This window comes from Kryptolebias marmoratus, linkage group LG5 (genome assembly GCF_001649575.2).
Source record: "Kryptolebias marmoratus isolate JLee-2015 linkage group LG5, ASM164957v2, whole genome shotgun sequence".
In the NCBI taxonomy this organism is placed as follows: Eukaryota; Metazoa; Chordata; class Actinopteri; order Cyprinodontiformes; family Rivulidae; genus Kryptolebias; species Kryptolebias marmoratus.
Window position 1 is genome coordinate 8,535,221 of NC_051434.1, and position 17,566 is coordinate 8,552,786.

Below are 17,566 nucleotides of genomic sequence, written 5' to 3' on the forward strand. Positions count from 1 at the left end.
GCACTGGATCAGAACTGTAGTTACACATTTCGCAGTGCTGTGAAATTAAAGCGCAGAAACTCATGCCAATAACATTTGTTAAACCGACTGATAGGATGGTCAAACTGTGGTGTGTGGAACAGCCGAAAACAAATAGATTTGCTTGATAAAGGTTTCTTCTTGCCGCCAGTCGTTGAGGCAGACTAAACTCATCTACATTTAGATTCACCGCCCAATGTGTGTGGTCATCCGTGGCGTTCATTTAGTGTGTGTGTTTGAGCTTTATTGACCAGCAGTTGAAGGCTGTGTGTGATGAGAAGCAAGGGACCAGACGGACTTATGGGAAATACAAACTTTTTATTTATTTATACAACTTGATTAAATGGCATTTGTTTCTGACTCTTAGTGTCTCTGTGTGTGTGTGTGTGTGTGTGTGAGAGAGAGAGAGAGAGAGAGAGGATGGCTGTATGTGTTTGCATGTGTGTGCTTTGTATTTAATGACAAATAGAACAGAAGGATCAGAGCAATCAGGTTTGAATGATTACTATGGGAACCCGGGAGAGTTACTGATAGAGAAAGAAAAGAAGGAAAGTCAGATTACAGATTCAATTAATTTGTAGCTAATTCACAGGCTACATTTTGAATCTTGATTTATTTTTGTCAAGCTCTTTATTTATACCTATGAGAGGGACAGCTCTAATGCATCATTTTTTGTATTTATTATCAGTATATTTGTCCATTTATATTGTTTTCTACTCCAGCTTGTTCCCATCAATATCTTTCTATAATTTATTACTTCTGCAATAGGACCGTTCACGGTAAAAAACAAAAAACCCCGCTTTTTTTTTAATACTTAAACTTTTATTCTTGTTTTAAAGAGATCAGAATGTATTGTTATGTTGTGATTAATATTCCTTTTAAACAACAAAATGACATTCAGTTTTAACTCCCATTATTTTATGACAGATTTAAATAGAAACAGTGAGGTGTGGTCTTTTAAAACGTGTTCTTGATTATTGGTTTGGCCAGTTAAATGTAAATAACCTGTAAAAACTTTTATTTTATTTTGCTTCAAGCTGAATGTTTTCCACTGCTTTTTTTGTCCACAAAGTATTCCTAATATTCCAGTTGTTGTTTTGTTTTTTTTTACTTGTGTGGAAAGCAGGAACATTATGACTTCCTAATTAAAACCTTACAGACCTCCGAGCAACAGTATGAGTTGAATCCACCAGTCAGCGTCCAATAAAGACCACCGCATGTGGGTTGGAGGTGCTTTAACTGTTAACAGTAATGGTTTCTAAAATTGTTTGTAAAAATGTTTACAACATCAAGAGCCTAGTGTTGAGTTATGTTTTCTGATGATTGACACTTTTATTGATCCATCAATTCTTCTAGAAGCTCTCATCTGAGTATTTATCACAGACACAGACACAGACACATCCCTCTAATTTGATATAATTGAACTTAGCATTAGGACCAAGAAAAAACAAATAAATGCAAATAAATGCAGAATGTTTAGTCATCTTGTTGATTTTTCTTTTACAGTATTTGATATTTTGTTGACAAGTTTGATATACTAACACATCGGGGATAATCAGCAACTTTATAATTTTTTAACAAGAAATCTCAAGTGGAAATATTAGATTTTCTTTCTTTTTAAAATTTAGAATTCACTTGTAAAAAGTGATGCAACCAGCAGTTTAGCGGGAACTTTAGGCATCAGTTTCTACTCGGTCATGTCAACGAAGAATGTTCTTGGGGTAAAGAGAAAAATTGAGCACTGTTGATTTTTCTCATCAGTAATATTTTAGATGTTTAGTTTTGGATTATACAGTGGGGTGGGGGGTTTGTGCCAATTACCAACCTTCACTTTAAGAGATGCTAAGCTTGGCTAAAGAGTGTGATCTCTGTGTTCCTGTGTCTGCTTGAAAGATCGAATGAAAGGCAAGGAGTGTCTACATATGTTCGCGCGCAGATCCCAACCTCATAAATCACTTCAACTAGTGTTCAGCAGTCAATCTTTTTCTATCTCTCCTTTTTCTTCCCTCGCGTTCGCTCGAAACTCCCTGTACTTCCTCTGCCAACAAGGAGATTTGTGTTCTGTGTCTCTGTCGTATCGGATTAGAGAAGAGACAACAAGAACAGAAGGAAGGAAAGGGGGTGGAGGGACACGGGGAAAATAGATGGAAAGAAGGATAAAATAGGGAGGGAGAAGCAAGAAGGAGCAGCGTTGAGATTTTATCCCTTCTTTTTTCGGTACTGTGTGCACCCCCCTCTCTTCTTGGCTATGTCGTTTCTTCGGCAACATCTAGCTTGCCCTATTTGTGTGTGTGTGTGTGTGATTTTATCAGTCTCTGGGCGTCCTTATGCTATCCAGATGTGCGGCTACAGTGGGCTGTAAAACTCAGAGTTATTGTCATAACATTGTTGCTTACCATGCGTGTGTGTGTGTGTGTATGTGAGTGAGTTGATTAATGGGAGTGAACATGTGTGTTGCTTCCTGTCTTCGTCTTAACACTTTATTTTCTAGCTGTTCAAGAGAGAACACATAGACACATTCTCAACAAAACGAGCACACACCTGAGACACACATGGATGTACTCCAGTAGTAAACATGGGTCAGTTGTTTGCAGGGGAGCTCGCTCCAATTTTTCACCATCTGTGTCCAGGATGTCCAGCTCCTGGCAGCTATTCATCGGTACTGGTATTTTCACATAAAAAATAAATAAAATAAACACCCCAAAAATTCCAAATATGTTTTCTTGCTTTTTGTCAAACAAATGCACAGAGCTGTAATTTCTCAAAAGATGCCAGGTTGTATTTACCAAAACTGCAGATGGCAACAAGACTTGAATTTAAAAAAGACGGGTTCCAACAGGCTGCCATCTTCAAAAATCTTCTGTTTGAGAACATTTATGGGTCGTGTTTTAGTTGAAAGCCTGACTTTTCTCTACTCCCATTACTGCACTGTGCCGGTAATACTAAGTTACCACTTCCTGTAATCATTTTAAATTCAAAACGTCTTTTAGCATTACAGTAAAAATAAACCTGCCGTTTTCCATCAAGCCTATTACCGTGATGTGAAATTCTACCAGGTTTGAGTAGGTAAAACAAACAAACAAAAAAAAAAGATATACACCCTCCCAAGCATTTGTGCTTTACATATCAAGATGTAATCTGATCTTTAGATGGCTTAAATTGTAGGTGAATACAGGCACAGATCAAAAAACAACCCAACAGACCGGACAGACTGCCATCATTCATTGAGCTGACTTGAGCAGAAATGTAAGGAACAATCAGTATTATCGAGCACGCTGATCCAGCCAAGGTTTTTATTGTAAACTGCTAACTGTTAGCTGTCCTGGTCTATACACACAAAAAAGACTAAACCTTTTCTAAATTCAAAGGTCACAACCCCCGCAGCTGCTACAAATAGTGGACTCTGAATTTTGAAGGATTTAATTATATGAATAATATGAGTTGTGCTTGATAATTATTATGTTAGAGTATAATATAAAGAGAAGACCAGCATAAACAGTATTATAAAAACCTGCATTAATTTAAAAAGTGTTCTTTAAGAAGTCATAAAAAATCCTGTGCTTATTGTTAAATACCTAGTTGGTGTCTTATTCACACTCTTCCAAGTTAGATAAAAACCTACAAGGAGCACAGCTAAAGCTAAATTAATTTTCTGACTTTCACAAAAACACATTCATCTTCAGGCCCAATTAGGAAATGTGACAATCAGTTAGTCACAAAAAACAGCTTTAATGTGGTTTTCTTTAGGTTTTGTCTTCCCCCCAAAACTCTGCTTACTGTTAGTCACCTGACAAAACCCCCACAGGAAGAAATCAGTCTTTGCCAGGAAATAGTCTCTTGAAAGATCTGACAGATTATCTGTGATTTCTTGTCAATACCAAATTTCAGATAATCATAAAGTTCATTGAGAACCTCAGCTACAGTACAAATTTAAGATGTTCCTAAGTGGCATTTTGACTCACTCAAAGGTAGGCTTATCCCAAAAACATACTAATTAAATCTTATTTGATGTAAAAAACTCACTGTGTTAATGTCAATGCCAGCGGTGCCATCTTCAATCCTTAATTATATGAAAGGATGCCTCCATGTTTGTAAATACAAACAGAATTATGGGAACCTCTTGAATGATTATTTGATTAAACCACCCAACCACCAGAATTGCAGTCTAGATTACAAGATTCGAAAAGTGCTGTATTGTAAAATTGGGGCTCTTAAATGTTGTACTTGTGCTTTTTAATTTTTTATGTTGGAGCACCAGTGCTGCTAGTGTAAATATATATTTCAAATTGTTATGCTGTTTTTATTTATCATGTTTTTCCTGCACTATCAAAAATGATTTTTTTATTTTTATTTTGCATCACTGTTGAGTTTGAAATTTTAATATTGTGACAACTCTACTAAAAGAAGGCATTTAGTTGTTGCCTCATGCGCAAAGTTATAAAAGCAATCTGCCATGTTTATGCACTGTGTGTACACAAGGAGGGAGGGGGGGTATCTTGAGTATTGTAAACTCCAATCTGTTCTACATTTACTCTGAAACAATGAACACTCCGAGCTCAACCAACTGATCTTAATTTTCGCCGCAGGAAAAACACATTTTTACTTTTAGAATGACTTTGTGTTGTTTTCCTGTGTCACATCCACTGCTGGGTGCGATCAGTAGCTCTCAGCCCTTTATTCTGTTTAATCCTCTCCAACCTTTAGGTTATGTCTTGGTTTTATTTTCTCTTCTACAAAATGTGAGAATAGTTACAGCTTGAGATCAAATAGAGTGATAGGAAAGCCTCCACCCTTGCTTTTCCCCTTCTCTGTGTTGTTCTTTGTTTTTATTGCCCCCACCCCCCAATTTCTTTCGTCTTTTCAGTAATGACTACACACCAACCATCGTTTTGAAGGTCTTGCTATTTGCCATCTGTAGGTGTCTTCAGTGAGCGTAGAAGCTTCCGTTTCTCATTATGAAAGTACATGTAGCAGTGTGAAAAGGGAGTGATGGTGTGGGAGAGAAAGAGTAGGGGGTTTGGGGGGGGGGTTACGTTGAATAGTATGAAGACGTTAGTACAAAAATCGTGTTCACCCGTAGTAATTTGCTCACTCCTTTTTCACGAGCTTCTCTCCCCATTTCCTCTTTGTTCTTACTCTCTGTGTATCTCTGTTTCTTTCTCAAACAGATTGCTTTCTGCAGGGGTGGCACACAAGTACAGATAGAGAGAAAAAATTTAGATTCCTTGTCCTTGAGTTACCCAGCTGCACGTCTCCCTGAATTTGAGAAAAATCTACTTTGTAGTTCTTTTCAACCATTCCTTTTCTTACAAGGATTTTCATTACTGCATTTTTTTGCATTTGATATTGTTCCCCTTTTTTAACAGCTAAAAGACTTTTTTTTTTCCCCTCCGTAGAATTCATAGAATTTCCCATTTGCTATTCTTTCATTGCTCTCCTTCCCTTAGTTGTTCTAACCAAATTCAGGGGATGTGCTTTCAGATCCTCTATCATGCAGTCATTCCTGAATCATAGCTCCACCAACAATGTCAGCGTCCAGAGAAGCTTGTCCTTCGCGTCCAGCACACGTGTCGATTTAATCATGTGACCTCACTGCAGAATCAGAAAGCTCTATCTTCATACCTTACAAACTGTAAGACCTAACAAAGGCATCCCTTGTGAAATAGGCACTGTGAAACAATCAGTGATCTACAGTGATAGAGGTAAAGGTTGGACATTGGTTAGCATCAGGTTAATAGTTTTTATGGTAATAAACTTACAATGTCTTCCAAATATTAGTGTATTTTTCCTACATAGGCATCTGTGTCCTAATAAAAACACAATTTATCATTTTATTATGACACATTCAACACATTTACATTAAGAGGTGACTATATTGTGCAAATTCAGAGTAAAATTTGAACTCCTTAATTTAAATTTAAGTGTTAGTTTAATGGTGACACAGATGAGCATGACCTCACAGCTCCATGCATGATTTCCCCTCGTGAGGTAATTCTGATCCTGAAGAAGGTGAGGGATCAGCCCACAACTACACAGGAGGCGATTCCTAATAATCCGAAGGCAATTTGGACCGTAGTCGCCAAGAATACCATTAGTATCACCCTACGTCGTAATGGGTTGAGATCTTTCAGGTCCCACACTTTCTCATCTCGTTCACATCTCTGTTCTTCGGCAAACTCGAGACGTGCCTGAACATTTCGCTTCTTGCGCAGGTGCTGAAAGATCTCAGTCCGTTACACTGGTGTAGATTCTCAGTCATCCAGGACATGACAAGCCTAAGTCTATGATCAGAGCTGAAGAAGCCTTTTGGAAGAGAAGTGTAACGTTTTTCAAGAAACAAGAGAAGAAGTCCAGCTGCCTTCTATTTATCTTCTTAGGATTTCTATCCATTATGACGTAGTGTCTCACCAGTGGTGTTCTCGGCAACTGTGGTCCCAACTGCCGTCAGATCATGAACAAGCTCCTCCCGTGTAGCTGTGGGCTGATCCCTCACCGTTCCCATCATCATCCTCATCCCATGGAGCGCCAGAATGAGCAGCTTCTGTCACTTTATTACTTTGTTGTTATACTGTCATTACTTACAATACAATATTTTTAATCACCTACAGTTTTACTCATTTTAATCAGCAGTTAAACATATTTGAAAACAATAAGAAGTAAGAAGTCACTGACAGTGAAGCTACAAGCAGTTTATCATGGTCTAGTATATAATACTAAACTACACTTAAATTTGGATCCTGCCTTCAGTCCTGACCCTAATAAAGCTTTATCAGGCCACCTGTGAAGGTGCCAGAGCTGAGTTTGATTCAGAGCCAGGTTGAAAACTTGTTGATAAATCTGACTGTTTGGCAGGCTCAGCAGCACATGTGCAAGACAATTTTCTTTTTTTTTGAAAAGTCCAATTAGGCCTCAAAAAGTGACGTCTAATTCTTGGTTGCCAGATAGCTTTCCTACGAGCACCGATGCCATTTTCTTAGCAGATGGAGGGCAGTCTGAAGCACAGTATGAAAATCTCTCAACAAATAGGGTGTCAGGTGATATTCCCTAAGCAGCCATTTCTCTCCCTTGTCTCTCTGATAACATGAGGGTTATCATACACGATGCTGTCTGGAGCAAATGGAACAGAGATGAGACATTGATTACACACACGCGCACGCACAATACTTGGAGGATAGCTGATCTGTTCCGTTCCCCTTGACAGCTGGAGCATGGCCATCACCACCCCAAAGTGTGTGTGTGCACATCTCTTTTCTTTTGCGTGTGTGTTTGCGTGTGGCCCCAGTGCAACAAAAGGACTTTGAGCAGCAGAGAGGAATGAAGGCAGGCAGGGCTGGAGAAAGGGTTAGAGTAATTCAGATATTGATGTTTTAGTCTCTAACTCCACCCCGAGGGCCTGTCTAGGTGGAAAATGTCAAATGGGCCCCTGGCTTAGGGCACCACTTAGCATCTCTGGAGCCTCAGTGGTGACACAGAACAAACACACACAAAGCAACACAGAACTGGGCTGAGTCATAAATTAAAACATACATGTATTAAAAATACATGCGCTGTATAAAAGAGTCACACTCACTGGATACAGCTTGCAAAAGTGGTGCAGAGTGACTCTGCAGAGTTATTTTTACTGTAACTGGTGGAAAGATTAGAATAAAATTTGCTTTAGGAAAATTCATTATGTCCAGCAGGCAAATTAATCTTTCACTTTTAGGATTCTTGATGTTGGCCACCAGGGTTAACATTTTCACCTAATATGGCAAAATGTCGTCTTGGTTCCAAACTGACACCGACAGCTCAACAGACCCTCACGATTGCTACTACTGTTTAGTTGTTAGTTCTCGATTTATCAAGTGGAGTTTCACAATTGTTTTTCAAGGAGATTTAAATATATTAATGACATTTATTGGACATTTTTTGATATTTACATATATCCAATAAGAAAAACAAGCAAGCAAAATTATTAGAGATAATAAAATCACTTTCAAAACAGAAAATTTACAATGAAGTAATGACCTAAGTAAAATGTACAGAATACTTCATCATAGTAAATTATTTTTTTATGTGACATACAGAGTAGATTGTAAACATTCCATAGTATTGTTTCTCTGAGCAACATGTGCAGCTCTGTTAGTCCTTCTCCCATAAATAAAGATGTTGCCTCATCCTAAGCATTGCATGCACTTTTTGCTATTTCAAATCTGGTGCACTGTATGGAGAATTCAACAAACTCACTCCTCCATTATTGATACTGCTGAGGGACAGTGTCAGAGTACAGTCAACAGCACGAAGAATCCTGCTGGAGGGTTGCTGAGAGTTGCCTCATATTGATGCTTGCTGGAGAAAATTCTACAGTTCTGTCAGTTCCACGGTAATGATGCTTAAAGGTCACAGTATTTTAGTAATTTCAGGTGCTTTTCATCACTGGCAGTTTGTCTCTGGACATAAATTTCCTTCCACAATTACCTAAATTTTGGGGAGAGAAAAACTAGGTGATTAGATGGTGATGGAGCTGTCAGACGACAAAGATAGAGACAATGGTGTTTGAACGGACTGGATGAAAAATGGGTATTTTACTCACTCCCTCACAGCTTCTAGCAATGGGCTTTTTGCAATCTAACAACCACAATACTAAGAGTAAGTTCAATCCTTTTTGAGGCTTTTTCCACAAATTTAGAAATTCAGTATATGTGTAGCACAAGTGTAAAAGCAAATCAGTTAAAAACAAATTTATACCTAAATTCGTAAATCCACCTTGGAATCCCTCAAACAGCTCAGAAATACCTGAGCCAGGTTGGCACTGGTCTAATTTCTTTGTTTATAAATGTGTTTTAGCTGAACAATGTAGTGAATCCAGTGGATGTTTACCTGGGACCTGTCTGCACTAACATGTTCTCTTAGCTGGACCTACAGCTAACGCTGATCAAATCAGTTTTGATAAATGCTTTTTGGTAAAAGAAACTATCATATTTCTGTTTTTTTCTTCTTCTTCTTTTTTTTTTTTTTTTTTGGATTAATTGAAACGGAACTTCAGAAAACAAAACAGAATTTGTTCAGAAGAAATTCCAGATTCGTTTGGATCGTCAGCTCAAAATTCAGATGACTTTGCATGTTTACATGCGTCTGGTTTGGGAACCTCAGTGTCTCAGCTCTGTGCTTTGCTGAAGATGTGGTTCTGTTGGCGTCTTAGAGTCTTGACATTCGGTGTTCTCTGGGACAGTTCACAGCCAAGTGTGAAGCTGCCAGGATGAGCGTCAGTTTTGTTCAGTTGAGTCTTGAAGGAGACCGTAGTGATTAATTTCAAGATATATTCAAACAGCTATATTTTACTGTCAGATGAAAGTGTGAATAAGACGTAATTTCATTTAACATGTCATGGAAACCTTACAGCTCTGTGCTGGCAAGATATCTCTTGGACACAATAAAGGACACAGTGAAACTTGTATTTGTGAAAAAAGGGCTATTTTTAGATCATAAATTGAGACTCAAAGTGCGCTGCACAGAGATTGGAGAGGGTCTTATGTTGTCTTAGTGCCACCAGTTTTATTTTACTGAAGATCCCATCACCTTCAGTAGGGTGAAGTTTTCATTGTCAATCTTGGCTGAATGAAAAGATCTACTTGATATTTAAGACTAGGTGTAGATTTCGAACTTTAGTTTAAAACCAGAATTTTGTCAGATTTTTTTTTTTATTTGTTTACAGTTGGGATATTTAGATATCTTTGCAATGCAAAAAATGTTTGCTGGATACTTGTATGTATAAATTCTTGGTTAGGTTAATTGTCCCAAAATTTGAAGTGTATTGTGTTTTCATTCAGCAACAAATTTGCTTAGCTCTTGTGTACAAAATGGTAATTTTATTATTGTGTGTATGAAAGGAGAAAAGTTGACAACACGTGTGTGTGTGTGTACAGGTGTGGGTCAGGTAGAAATAGCCTGTATTCAAGATGGTTTTTATCTATCGTCTACTTTTTGTAACCAACGTTATGACACTTGTGTTTAATCTGAATACCCTAAATGGGGTAAAGTCAGTCTCCGATGAACAGAGATTTTTCTAAAATCTAAATTTAAAATGTCTTTTTAATACACAGTGTAAACTTCATTCACTCATAGGTTCTCTGACTGGGCATTGTTTTCCTCCAAGAGATTTTTAATGACCAAGTTAGATTACCTGAATGGGTCACGTGAGTCTCAGTGGGTTGTGTGGGAATCATCCCACTGACCCATTCTCAGATAAACAATAAAAGATAGTCTAAGATACTTAATAAGACACTTAATACCACAGGATAAAGCGAGGGTATTAAGGATGCACATTATAATAACTTTTATTTTCACTAATTCCCTTCATATTCCCTCTTTCTTGGTCAGTGGGGTGAGTTAAGGTTTTGGTGTCCTGGTTTCCACACCACATTAGGTGTGTTTTAGTATTCCAACGACAACACACACAATTCCTGTCTTCTCCTCTCAGACACACACTCACAACCTTAAATGCATTTCTTTTGAACACACACAATCAAAAGATACACACATGATACCTTACTGGTCAGTGCTCTCCAGAAACAAATTGGAAAAATATAATTTGAAGTTGAAAAATAGAACTTCAAAATTAGAGACTGCACAAGAAGCCTTTAAATGAAAATTACAGCATGAATAAAATAGACATATTCAATCAATTTTAAATTCATTCTTTAGTTTTTTGGCTACCAGCATCCTTTCTTTCGCTGAATCTATCCAAATACTAAAGAAAACACAATTATACACATAAAACAGCATTATAGCACCAACAAGGTGATTCTCAAAGAGCTTTTAGTTGAAAATTTGTCATGCAGTAGATGTGCTGATGCATCTCTCAGGTTCTGTGACAGGTCTTTGCCGGATTTGTTCCTATTTCTTAAAGACAGTTCTAAGACTGTCACTTCTTCTGTCTTCCGCTTGTCCACTCTCCTCACTCTTTTGAGCACACACTGCAAAATACGCTGCCATAGTCAAGTACAAAGAATTGGACAGCAAATAAAAAGAGCAGCATAAGTCAACAGAAAAACAGAAAAAGTCTGTGGAACAAGAAAACCTAAAAATATAAGAGTCTGTTTCTTTGGAAGCAACATAGAAAAAAAATATTGGCGGTTTCAAACTTTTTTTTAGTTCTGTAGTAAGTTCTGTAAATAAGAAAATAACTGAATTTCTCTGTGCTTTGAAAAGGTCAACAGCCCCATCTCTGGGGAAAAAAATCCAAACTCCAAGGACGACCTCTATTTAATTGCAAATGGAAGGAAAATACACAATATAACTCATCTTTTCTTATCAACATGGTAGCTTTAAGCTGTATGAAATGAATCATGTGATAAACACAAGCACACATAACCTGATATCAGTAGTTCAGATCCAAACCCACAGAGAATAGAGATGCATACATGCACACCAGTGCAGAACATGAGCACACACACAGCCCGACCGTGGCATCCAGATCCACGAGCCCATCGTCTGCATGCATTGATGCGGTTTATCAAAATGAGATCTATGTGAAACAATTTCCCTTTTTTCTCTTTGTTGATTTTTCACCTGTGCGCTATCTAGCCCCCTTCCCATTGTTCACTGGTTATCAGACCCGGAGCACATAATTGCAAAGCCGATGCATCTGCAACGTTTATCAAAATTAGTTGACTTAAACAAGATTTTCCTTGAGTGTGGTCCACTTTGTGTTGGGCTTCTGGGATAAGTCACAGAAAAGTGGAGATCGTCACCGCTGCCCTGCAAATGGTAGCAACTACTGTATTAACTAAACAGGAAGCATGAAAAGAATGGCAGCGGGTGGGAATAAAGGTCCGGAAAAGAGTGATCACAAAGGGTGAAAGAAATGAAAAGGAAGAAGTAGGCCACACACCGTGGTCCACATTTATGTGTTTGTCTATGAGGGACTGGGGACACAAATCTCACTCTTGTGTACAACACAAAGATGTTTGTTTGTGTGATGATGATGATGTCATCTTGCCTTCTGTGATTTCCACAGCATTTCTTTACACACTTTTATACCTTAGTGGGGGTGGGGGGTCTTCTGAACACACATTAACACATTTTACAGCTGATGTTTCTAAATCTGTTATCCAGCTCTTGCTTGGTTTTCATATTTATCAAACAGATCCAAATTTATATTTACAGCTATTGAGCGTTCATATTGTTATTGTCTTATAGGCTATTGGTTTGGCATCATTTCATGCTAATGAAAATTATAATAAATAACATTTGGTCACTAATAAAAGCAGCTGATTCAGCATTTTAGTCCACTGAGTTTTAGCTACTCTCACACCAAATTTTAGCTTAGCACTTGTACAAAATGACTGAGTTGAATTGAGTTGTAGGTTAATCAGTTGTAGGTGTATAATCAGTGATTAGTTTGAGAGAGTTTCCATGTCAGAGTATGAGTTAGGCCTGATGATGTGCTGTGAGCAACCGAACTGATTACTCTGCCAAATTCTGTTTGATTTATTAAGAATTTAAAACTTCACGGGCCCTTTCATTTTTCTTTGTTAGATAAGAATAAACTAGCAGAATTAATTTAGATTTTTGTTCGCTCAACTTGAATCCAATTATTGTGTTAGGAAGAATATTTTAAATGCACACAGTCGTCTGTGAGCAGAACCACCGGGGTGGACTTCTGCAGCCGTATGCACAACACGCAGACAGACATACACTAACGCACAGAAACACAAAGAGTGGATGGTTGGGAGCACTTCCAGGGGGTCCTTGTAAGATTAGCTGCAGATGGATTTCTGTGTGTGTGTGTGTGTAGAAGTTAGAGACAGGATTAATTTGGTGAATCTTTGTCTGAAATTATCCCTGTATCCTCCTACATGGGTCTGTTCCTTGTTCTTTTTTTTCTACCTGTATGTAAGACTGAGTGTGTGTGTCTGATCCATTGAACAGGATATTGGTCTTGGCAGTATGGAATTCAGTTAATTCCTCCAGCTACTCTTCTAACTTGATTAAATAATCGCTGATTTAATGCAAGTCAGTGTGTGCACCGCTGTAAGATTGTACCCGTGCATCTCTGTGTGTACACATCTATATGTTAAAAGCAGGGACGAGTGAATTAAATGTAATTTAATTTTGAAAGACTTTGTTTAGAAATCTTTCTTTTTAAATTTACTTTAGACTGCAGTGTGCCTTATTTTTTTCCCTTTTCCTTTTCTTTCAGTTTCTCTCCATGTTTTGCTTCATACTTTTATGGACTCTAACTCTATTTTCTTTTTCTGTGTTTACTTTACCTTACCTAATGCACAGAATAAACTATTTATACAGATATATAGTCGAGCCTTGCTCCACCAAATTATTTGAAATGAAGCTGCTCCGCCAGATGTTCCCATACATTGCTTGCAGATGCTAAACTATATTGAAAAAGCTCGGTTTTGCTACAGGACCTAAACTTTTGGATGCTTATCTGTTCTTGCCAGCTCTCCTGTGAAGATCCAAGCCACCAAGCAGTGTAAACAGTTGGTACAACATCTGTAAAATTTCTGGCTTTAGTAGAATCTCAAAGTGGACTCCGAGCCACAGCTGAAGTGTTCAGCGACCGTGTGGTCACACCATATGTTTGACGTTTATTAAATATTCCAAATTAATTTATATTTTATTGGAGGGTTTTATAAGTGGAGTCACAAAAGCTTTAGAAAACAACCCCTAAATTCTGTGTGGATTTAAAATAAAAATCTCAAAAAGAAAAAAAGAAAGAAGGGTATTGATACATGTAGTGTAGCGTATTTTTCAACACAAAGAAGTCTGGTCATGCAGCCTCTTTTATGCATTCTTGCAGTAAATTTATTGCCATAAGGGACAAAACAACTTCCTGGTAGAGCTGTTCATGCATTAGAGCAGGGACTGACCAAACTGATTGTTGAAATTATTAAACCGATAAATGAATAATACATACTCCTTGTTTGGGTAAACTGTACTTCTAATTCTTGCTGCGTTAATCTACAAAAAACTATCAACTTTTCAGCATTGTGTATTTTTAAATTATCTTTCACAGTGCCCAATACATATATGTGGTTAGACATGTTTTCAAAGTTTAGCACTAAGTAGACTTTAAATTGTTGAAAAAAAGTCTACAAGCATAGAAAACTGGGTCCTAAAATGACTCCAAAATGGGTGTCGATTTCTCACACCAGTCCAAATGAATCCATAACCCATCGAGCAAATATTTAGCACAGAAGGCAACTAACACTCATTAGTTGGCGTGTACCGCTGATGATGCAGCTCCAGATGTTCTGGAGTCCAGGGAAAATGAATTCACAGGATGACAGGATGACATCTAACTCGGTGTTAGACGATCCTGTGATTTAGAGTTCAGTAATACAACACTGTTAGAGCTGGGGTCATGGTTAAGTATCTTTCCATTGAACTATGATTTATTTTGGGGCTATTTTGTTGGTTCAGTGGAAACTGTGTAATTTGGGTTAAAGTAATCTTGGTTGGGATCAATTTCTTCACTACTGTCGGTTCTCAGTTTTACTGTTGAGTTAATTCTAAATATATTTACAAAAAACAATCCTCCTTTTGCCAAGTGTAAGTCGATGAGGTTGATTTTAGTTTGATCTGTTTTCAATCAGTCAACAAGTTTATTTATTTATTTTTTTTTTACTGCTGTGTTTAGTTTATGTAGAAATAAATCCTACAGCACTCATTAAAAGGAAAAAAAAATGGGAAAATGTATTTGACTAACACAATTAGAATACATCAAATTTAACTGCATTTAAAAACTGACTCATTTATAAAATAATACGCTGACCCAGTCCAGCTTTTATTTTTTTAGATAAAAAACTCAAATAGTCCCTCCTTTTTTTTTTTCAAGAAGTATATTTTTGAATGCTTCTTTTTTTTTTGGTACATGTTTCAACTGTTTTTGCCCACTGAAGACTGCCCTAAGATTCACACGGTGGCTCTGTTCTGGCTTAAAGAACTGCAGTACTTAAAAGGAGAATTTCCTCACCCTCGAATATTTATCTTTTCGAGTGTGTGCGGCACCGCTGTGTGTGCTTGTCAGAGGGAGTCGTGTTGGTGCCAAATGAACGATTACAGGCCTCAGATAAATAGATGTCATTAAGACTCGGAGCTCTAATTAACGGCAGCCCTCTTCTGCAGGCTGAGGTGAGTGGGAGAGGCCAGGTATGAGTAATAAATCAACTAAACATACACGGTTTGTTTGTGAGCGCCAGTACATCCTGTATGGAAACTTTGCTGATCAAGACAGACATGTACAGTACTTGGCATTCAAGAGTATGTCTACATGGAGCTTTTGTATTTCCACAAATATCAAGCCAACCAGCTGATGATTGAAAAGGAAGTCGTAGATCAGGCACTAAAAGTTTTGTGCTGCTTTGTGTTTATTCATTGAGGCTATTTTTATACTTTCCTGGGTAATTGACCCATGATCCCTCACTCTGTGCTATCATTCTAGCGTAGGTTTTGATTAGTCAGAAATCCCCAGCAAACTTCTTGGACCGGGGCCTTCTCTCCAAATCTAGCTTTTTCCTTCATTAGTCAGTGGAAGCAAATATTTTCAGGTGTGCTGCAATGAGGGGCAGCTGCGAGGCCATATGTAAGTGATTTGGGCACTCGGAGGGAAACTGAATTCTGATGACAGACGCACTGTTTGGCTTGCAACACTAGACACACAATTATACACACACACACACAGGAAGTGTACATCAATCAATCACCTGGCTCTGTCTCTCTACATGTGGCGACCGTATGGTGTGTGTGTATGCGCCATGAAAGCCAGTGAGGGTTTGGTCATGTAGGTGTTCTTCTGTCTGATCTCAGATCGTCAAAAAACAGATGTTCCACACAGATTCTGGTAGGATGAGCTCAGGTGTTTATTACGCACAGCATTATTGGAAACAGGATGTTTTCTTGTACACATAATAAAACCGAGAGACAAAGGGTTTTTCCAGAATAAACACACTTATGGCCGTCCACTGTAGTAGCCTATTAAAAAATCTAAGCTTTTATGACAGAGTTAAAAGGTCTGTTCACGAATTAAAAAATCATTCTACGCTTATTTAAAGGATTAACTGATCCTCTAACGTTGCATTTTCTAAAGCATCTTCTCACAGATGCAGTGCCACATTCTTTGTTAAAAGACCAATTATGTTTCGCAAATGTATTTACACCTAGTTGTTCGTGCCATACAGCATGTGTGTGTGTGTTCCCAAAAGAAACATAAAGTGGTTAAATGTGCTGTGATCCTTGCAGTGCATTAGATTGCAAAAATTACCTTAACACTGCTGCGCCTTCTGGGCTCTTATGCTTTTAGCTGGCAGCACAAAGCAGATGCTCAGTGGAGGTGCTAGCGGTGGCTCCATCTGTAGCTTTGAGACCACAGGCAGTCTGATTGAAGCGAGGCATTCTTCTGTGTTTTTAACTTGTAGAACTGGATGTTCTGAGCTTTAAAAAAAAAAAAGAGAAGGGTATGCATATCTCTCAGCTGTGTCCTAAACATAAAACAAGAGGGAGACAGCAGGGACAAAAGAAGATCCTTAAGGGCAAAAGTTCATGATGAAGGGAGAAAGGGGGGGAAAAAAAGACTGATGCTTGCAGATATGCATCTCTAAAGTAAGATTTTGGGACTTCTGCCATTGCCCACAAATTTGTATTCATGTTCTTTTTGGGTGAGCTGCACCACAACATTCAATTCAGAGGTTTACAGTCTTACAGTTGGTGTGTTGGTTTGTCAGAAGAAAACAAGGAAAGAACTTTGGGTGATTTCTCACCAGGAATTTGCCCTTGTGGTCCCTGAGTGATAAATTTTACAACTATGGGTGACATGTTCCTTCAAAATTTAGCCCTTAAAAACAGGGGATGTCCTTGTTGTCTTCCTCTGCTAGTGGTTTGTGTATTTGGCGCCACCTTTTGGATGGGAGTTTTCTTTTTTCACTGTTAGCATGTAGGCAGCATAGGGTCATCCACAGAAGGACCTGGCAGATTCTCACAGACAAGTATACAGTAGATGACTAAATTACTATGATGCAGATCTTGTAGATAAGTTCTAGCTGATGGAGCAGACTGGGAGGATATAAGTTTTATGTTTGGTTGGTATCTACAGCCATAGGTGACACAACCTTTGCCTCCACCTCTTGACAACATAACACTACTGATTTATTCATGAAAATCAGCTTCTGTGTTACTGCATTCCAGACGTTAGCTCCAAATTACTGTGCCACTCGATGAAAATAAGCTTTAGCATATTAACGTCCTATGTTGTCACTGTGGAAGCAACAGCTGACGATTTCTCAACGGCAGAGACTTAAGGAGAGGGGAAAATAAAGCCGGGAAAAGGAGGAATGATGAAATTTCATTTTAATCACAGAAAGGAAAGACATGCCAGACATGCAAATCGAGGGAGAAACTGAGTCGCAGAGGAGAAAGATGAGGTGTGCTGTCCTCCCAGGGTCACAAAGGTGGCGAGTGGGGCCAGAGGCTTAATGGGATGGAGAAACGTTGTGATTGGCTCATTACTGTGATGGAGCACATTGCCACAACAATTGGCCTTTTCACCCCCCCC

General features: G+C 38.3%; 1 protein-coding gene across 5 annotated transcripts in view; it reads left to right on the forward strand.

Moving 5' to 3' along the window:
• Positions 1 to 17,566, forward strand: part of trps1 (trichorhinophalangeal syndrome I) — a 104,727-nt gene that overhangs the window by 76,433 nt on the left and 10,728 nt on the right. The gene's annotated exons all lie outside the window — the stretch shown is intronic.